Source organism: Dromiciops gliroides, chromosome 3 (genome assembly GCF_019393635.1).
Source record: "Dromiciops gliroides isolate mDroGli1 chromosome 3, mDroGli1.pri, whole genome shotgun sequence".
Taxonomy (NCBI): Eukaryota; Metazoa; Chordata; class Mammalia; order Microbiotheria; family Microbiotheriidae; genus Dromiciops; species Dromiciops gliroides.
In genome coordinates, this window is record NC_057863.1 from 498,832,882 (window position 1) to 498,840,143 (window position 7,262).

The window sequence follows — 7,262 nt, forward strand, 5'->3', positions numbered from 1 at the left end:
AATGACACCTAGGTTGTGAGCCTAGATGACTAGGAGGATGATGATGTCCTCAGCAATAATAGGAAAGTTTGGAAGTGAGGAGGGTTGGGTGGGGGAAGATAAAGAGTTCAGTTTTAGACATGTCGAGTTTAAGACGTCTATGGGACATCCAGGTTCTTTAAAATATTTTCTTTTTCTCCCAATTACATGTAAATGCATTTTTTCAGCAACAAACATTTATTTTATTTTCCAGTTACATGTAAGGGTACTTTTCAACATTCATTTTCATAAGATTTAGAGTTCCAAATTTTTCTCCCTCTCTCCCTCCACAAGATTGCAACCAGGTTACATTTGTACAATCCATAAGTGTTCTTTTTATCAGTTCTTTCTATAGCAGTGCATAGTATGCTTCCTCATTAGTTCCTTGGGATTGTCTTGGATCATTGCACTGCTGAGAGTAGTTAAGTCATTCACAATTGCTCATTGAACAATACTGTTGTCACTATGCACAATGTCCTCCCAGCTCTGCTCACTTCACTATACATCGATGTTCATTAGTCTTTCAAGGTTTTTCGGGGATCATCCTGTTTGTCATTTCCTGTAGCACAAGTCCATTCCACTACAATCATATAACACAGCTTTTCCCATCATTCCTCAATTGATGGACATTCCCTTGATTCTCAATTCTTAGCCTCCACCAAGAGTTGCTATAAATATTTTTTGTACAATTTTCCCCCCTTTTCTCTTTTTCATGATTACTATTGTTAACTGTTTCCCTTCCATCCTATTCCCTTCCCCATGATATTTATTCTATTATCCATCTTCTTTCATCCTATCACTCTTCAAAAGGAATTTGCTTCTGTCTGTCCCCCTCCCCCACTCTGCCCTTCCTTCTTTTGCCCCTCTCTCTTTATCCCCTTCACCTCCTCTTTTCCTGCAGGGTTAGAGAGATTATTCCACCCAATTGAGTGAGTACATGATTTCCTCCTTGAGCCAATTCTAATGAGATTGAGGTCTTTGAGCCAATTCTGATGAGTGTTAGGCTCATTTACTGCCCAGATTAAATAGATTACTCCACCCAGTTGGGTGTGTTTGTTAGTTCCTCCTTGAGGCGGCTCTGATGAGTTTAAGGTCTTTGAGCCTTTTCTGATTAGTGTAAAATTCATTTACTGTCCTGCTCTTCTCCCATCTCTTCCCCCACTCCATAAGCCTTTTCCTGTTTCTTTCTTTCTTTTTTTGGGGGGGGGTTGTTTTTTGTTTTTTGTTTTTTGTTTTTGGTGAGGCAATTGGGCTTAAGTGACTTTCCCAGGGTCACACAGCTGGTAAGTGTTAAGTGTCTGAGGCTGTATTTGAACTCAGGTCCTTCTGACTCCAGGGCCGGTGCTCTATCCACTGCACCACCTAGCTGCCCCTACTGTTTCTTTCATGTAGGATTTCACCTCTGCCCTTCCCCCTCCCCCAGTGAATTCCCTTTACCCCTCAATTTAACCCTAAAGATGTCATCACCTAGCTAAGTGACACAGTGGACAAAGCATTACCCCTGGACCCAGGGGGATCCCAGCTAAAACCCAGCCTCAGACACAAGACAGTTGCCCACTGTACAACCCCAGGTATGTCCCCCAGCTCCAATTTTTTATGGTTCTCTAGGGTCTTGCATTTGAAAGTCAAATTTGCCATTCAGTTCAGGTCTTTTCATTACAAATATCTGAAAGTCTCCTTTTTCATTAAAGTCCCATTTTTTCTTCTGAAAAATTATGCTGAGTTTTGCTGGGTAGGTGATTCTTGGTTGTAATCCTATTTCCTTTGCCCTTTGGAATATTATATTCCATGCCCTCCAGTCCTTTAATGTAGAAGCTGCTAGATCTTGTGCTATCCTGACTGGGGCTCCACAGTACTTGAATTCTTTCTTTTTGGCAGCTTGCAAGATTTTCTCCTTGACCTGAGAACTCTGGAATTTTGCTATAATATTCCTAGGAGTTTTCCTTTTGGGATCTCTTTCTGGAGGTGATCAGTGGATTCTTTCAATTTCTATTTTAGCTTCTTCTTCTAGAGTTTCAGGACAATTTTCCTTGAGAATATCTTGGAAGATAATGTCTAAGCTCTTTCCTTGATCATGGTTTTCAGGTAGACCAATAATTTTCAAATTATCTCCCCTGGACCTATTTTTCAGGTCAGCAGTTTTTCCCAGAAGATAGTAAATGCATTTTAAAAAGATTTTTAAAAATAAAAGTATTTTATTATTTTCCAGTTACATGTAGAGATAATTTTAAACATTTGTTTTTATAAGATTTCCAATTTCAAATTTTTCTCCCTCCCTCCACTCCCCCCCTCCCCCAGACAGCAGGTAATCTGATATAGGTTATATATATGTAATATAATAACATTAAACATATTTCTGCATTAGTCATGTTATAAGAGAAGAATCAGAGCAAAAAGGAAAAACCTCAAAAAAGAAAAACAACAGCACCAAAAACAAAAGAAATTGTGTGGTTCAATCGGCATCCATATTCCACAGTTGTTTTTTTTCTGGATTTGGAGAGCTGGGACATCCAGTTTAAGATGTCCAAAAGGCAGTTGGGGATGCAAGACTGGAAGTCAGTGGAGAAGTTAGGGCTGGATAAGAATATTTGAGAATTATTAGCACAGAGGTGGCAATTAAATCCATGAGAGCTGATGAGATCACTGAGTGAAATAGTGTAGAGGGAGAAGAGAAGAGGGCCTAGGACAGAACACTTGGAGATATTCACTTTTAGTGGAAATGACCTGGATGAAGATCCAGTAAAGGACATTGAGAAGAAATGGTCAGACATGTAGGAGGAGAGCCAGGAGAGACTAGTGTCATGGAAACCTAGAGAGAAGAGGTTATTGAGAAGACAAGGGTGATTGACAGTGTCAACGGCTTCAGAAAGGTAATGAAGGATAAAGATTGAGAAAAGGATATTTGGTTTGTCAATTAAGAGATTGTTAATGATTTTGGAGAGATCAGGTTTGGTTGAATGATGAGATCAGAAACCAGATTGTAGAGAGTTTTAAAGAGAGTAAACAAAAGGAGCTATTGTAGGTGACCTTCTGAAGGAGTTTAGTCACAAATGGAAGGAAAAATATGGGATAATGCTTAGAGGGGATGGATGGTTTAAGGAAGAGATTTTTTTGAAGATGAGAAGACATGGTCATATTTGTAGGTGTAGGGAAATAATTAATAGACAGTGATTGAAGTGAAAGTGGGGATGGTAGAAAGGGCAATATGTTGAAGATGGAATATAATGGGAGGGATTTGCCTTGTCAAGGAGAAGGTAAAGTATGAGGAAAGGTTCTCAGCTGGGAGTGTGAGTGGCAGTTCAGTCACTTTAAACTAGGAGAGCCTTGCATAGGGCCAATAGTGGCTGAGTCCAGCAGCAATCTACTGAAACTCTGAAACAGACACAAGCTTATAGACTCAAACCTGAGTCAGGAATTTGCAGAACCCAGATCAGGGGGGCAATGAACACACCTATCCCTAAATCACACCACTTTGGAAGTAACAAAAAATTGTAGATCCTTATCTGGAGATGTGAAAGCAGCAGAAGGAAGTAAGGGGACACAAGTTTAGGCAAGACATCTCCCCCCTCCACTCCTAATGTGTACAGAGCCCAGTCAGAATCCAAAGTTAAGAAGTAGCTGGAAGAATGACAAAACCAAAGAAGATGCCCATCATAAAGAGCTATTATGGTGACAGGGAAGTTCAAGACACAAACAGAAGAAAATAATAATAATAATATATTTATTAAAACTATAAGCAATGTCTCAAAGAAAAAATGCAGCTTGGACACAAGTCCAACAAAAATTCCTAGAGGAGATAAAACAAGAGTTTTTAAAAAGCTATAAAAACAACTGAGAATAGAGGAAAGGATAGGAAAAGAGGCAAGAGCTAGGGAAGAAAGACATGAAAAGGGAATTGAAAGCTTGGCAAAAAAAAGTACAAAACTTTATATATTTTTTAACTCCTTTAAAATTAGAATTGACTAAATAGAAAGTAATGACTCCATGAGACATAAAGAAATAATAAAACAAAGTCAAAAGACTGAAATTAAATAGAGGAAAAACAACTGACCTGGAAAATGGATCGAGGAGAGTTAATTTAAGAATCATTGGACTATTTGAAAGCCATGAACAAAAAAAGAACCTCAATATCATATTTCAAAAAATCATAAAAGAAAACTGTCCAGATGTCTTAGGCCCAGAGAACCAATTAGGAACTGAAAAAATCCACAGGTCACTTCCTAAAAAGAAACCTCAAAATGAAACCACTGAAGAATATTATAGACAAAATTCAGAGCTCCCAGATTACGGAGAAAATATTACAAGCAGCTGGAAGGAAACCGTTCAAATATGATGGGGCCACAATCTTCTGATACCTCCTTCTCTGTCTCCTTTGATAGATTCTCATTCAGATCATTCCTCTAATCATAGGTGTTCCACAGAGTTCTGTCCTGGGCTCTCTTTTTTTCTTTACTAGTTTACTTGGTGATCTCATTAGCTCTCATGGGTTTAATCACCATCTCTATGCTGATGATTCTCAAATCTGTCTTTCCTGCCCTAATCTCTCTTCTGCCCTCCAATCTCATTGCTCCAACCACCTATCAAACATCTCAAACTGGATGTCCACTAGATATTTTAAACTCAATATATCATAAAACAGAACTCATTATCTTTCCAGCTAAACTCCTCCCACCACCTTCCTTTTTACTGTAGAGGGCAGCAAAATCACTTTCAGTCCCTCACATTTGCAACCTAGGAGCAATTCTGGACTCTTCAGCATCTCTTATACCCCATATCCAAGCGGTTGCCAAGGCCTGTTGATTTTACCTTTTCAACATCTCTCAAATATATTCTCTTCTCTTCTTTGACATTGCCACACTTTAGTACAGGCCCTCATCACCTCATACCTGGACTATTGAAATAGCTTGATGGTGAGTCTACCTGGTTCAAGCCTCTTCCACTTCAATATGATTTCCATTAAGCCACTATTAAAGTGATTTTCCTAAAGCACAGGCCCAACTATGCCACCTTCCCCTACTCAATAAATTCTAGTGGCTCTCTATTTCCTCTACAAAATCCTCTGGTGTTTAAAGCCCTTCATAAGCTAACACCTGTCTACCTTTTCAGTCTTTTTATACTTCACTCCCCAACATATACTCATTAATTCAGTGACATTGGCCTCCTTAATATTCTGTGGAAAAGATACCACATCTCTTATTTTCAGGCATTTTCTCTGGCTGATCCCCATGCTTGGAGTGTTCTCCCTCCTCATCATTGCTTCCTGGTTTCCCTGGCTTCCTTTAAATTCCAATTAAAATCCCATCTTCTATAACAGGCTTTTCCCAACCCTCTTAACTATTGCTTTCCCTCTCTTATTTCCCATTTCTCCTGTATATAGCTTGTTTGTATGTGTTTATTTGTTGCCTCCCTCATTAGATTGTGAGCTCCTTGAGAGCAAAGACGGTGTTTGGCCTCTTTTTTGTTTCCTCACTGCTTAGCCCAGTGACTGGCACATTATAGGCACTTAATAAATGTTTATTTACTAACTAGCATCCACTACTATAAAAAATAGAATATGACATTCTAAAAGGAAAGGATCTGGACTTTGTAACCAAGAATAATCTACCCAGCAAAACTGAATATAATCCTGTACGGGGAAAATGGACCTTTACCAAAAGAGAGGACTTCCAAACATTTCTCATGAAAAGACAAGAGCTGAGTAGAAATTTTGACATACAAACCCAGGAGTCAAGAGAATCTTAAAAAGGTAAATATGGATGAGAATTCATAAGGGGCTAAAAAAGATTCATTAATTCATTCAGTAAACACTTAAGTACATACTATGTTCCAGGTACTGTGCTAAGCACTGGGCATAGAAAAAGAGGTAAAAATCATTCCCCCCTCCCCCCCAAGGAGCTTACATTCTTTATATGGAGATAATACATACAGCTCCTCAGAACTTTTTCATCATCAGGGGTCCTAGAGGGAGACTAACTTGCCAGAGGGCCTGGGTATGATTCTATTGTGTTTGGATGATAACCAAAGAAGAATGCAATGGGCAAGGAAAAGGACTACTTTGTGAGAAGGGAGAAGAAAGAGGAAGAATAGGGAAAATTATCTCACAAAAATGGGGCTTGCAAAGAAGAGTTTATATAATGGAAGGGAGGGTTGGCAACATGAACTTGACTGTCATATAAACAGGTTGAAGAAGAGAAGACTACACATATACATACACAACTGGGTATAACATGTTATTCAATAGGAAAATAAGAAGGAAAAAGATTAAGGGAAAAGAAAGAAATAAGAGGGAGAAGAGATTGAAAGAGACATTACTCAAAAGCACAATAGTCTCTTTAAAATGGGACAGAGGGGGCAGTTAGGTGGCACAGTGGATAGAGCACCAGCTCTGGATTCAGTAGGACCTGAGTTCAAATCTGGCCTCAGATCCTTGACGCTTACTAGCTGTGTGACCCTGGGTAAGTCACTTAACCCCAGTTGCCTCATCAAAAAATTTAAAAAAATAAAATGGGACAGAAAAAAGAAAAGGATAAGCATATAGGATGGAGAGAAATACATAGTAACAAATGACAACTATGAATGTGAATGGGATAAACCCACCCATAAAATGGAAGAGGATAGCAGAATGACTTAAAACCAGACTCCAACAATACGTTCTTTTTTTTTTGTGGGGCAATGAGGCCACCTAGCTGCCCCCCAACAGTACAAAACATACTTGAAACAGAAAGATAAATTCAGATTAAAAATAAGGGGCTGCATCAGAATCTTTTCTGCAGGGATAGAAATCATAATCTCAGTAAAAGCAAAAGCAAAAAAATTGACCTAACTAAAATAAATAAACAGGAAAAATTATATTTTGCTAAAATATCATAGACAATGAATTAATATCAATACTAAACATCTGCACCAAAAGCCATAGTATTTAAATTCTTCCTTCCTTCCTTCCTTCCTTCCTTCCTTCCTTCCTTCCTTCCTTCCTTCCTTCCTTCCTTCCTTCCTTCCTTCCTTCCTTCCTTTCTTTCTGTGGTGCAATGAGGGTTAAGTGACTTACCCAGGGTCACACAGCTAGTAAGTGTCAAGTGTCTGAGGCCGGATTTGAACTCAGGTCCTCATGAACCCAGGGCCAGTGCTTTATCCACTGTGCCACCTAGCTATCCCTTAAATTCTTAAAGTAAAAGTTAATTGAGTTATAGGAAGGAGCCTGGTAGCACCTCATATCAAACTATATTACAAAACTGTAATTGTAA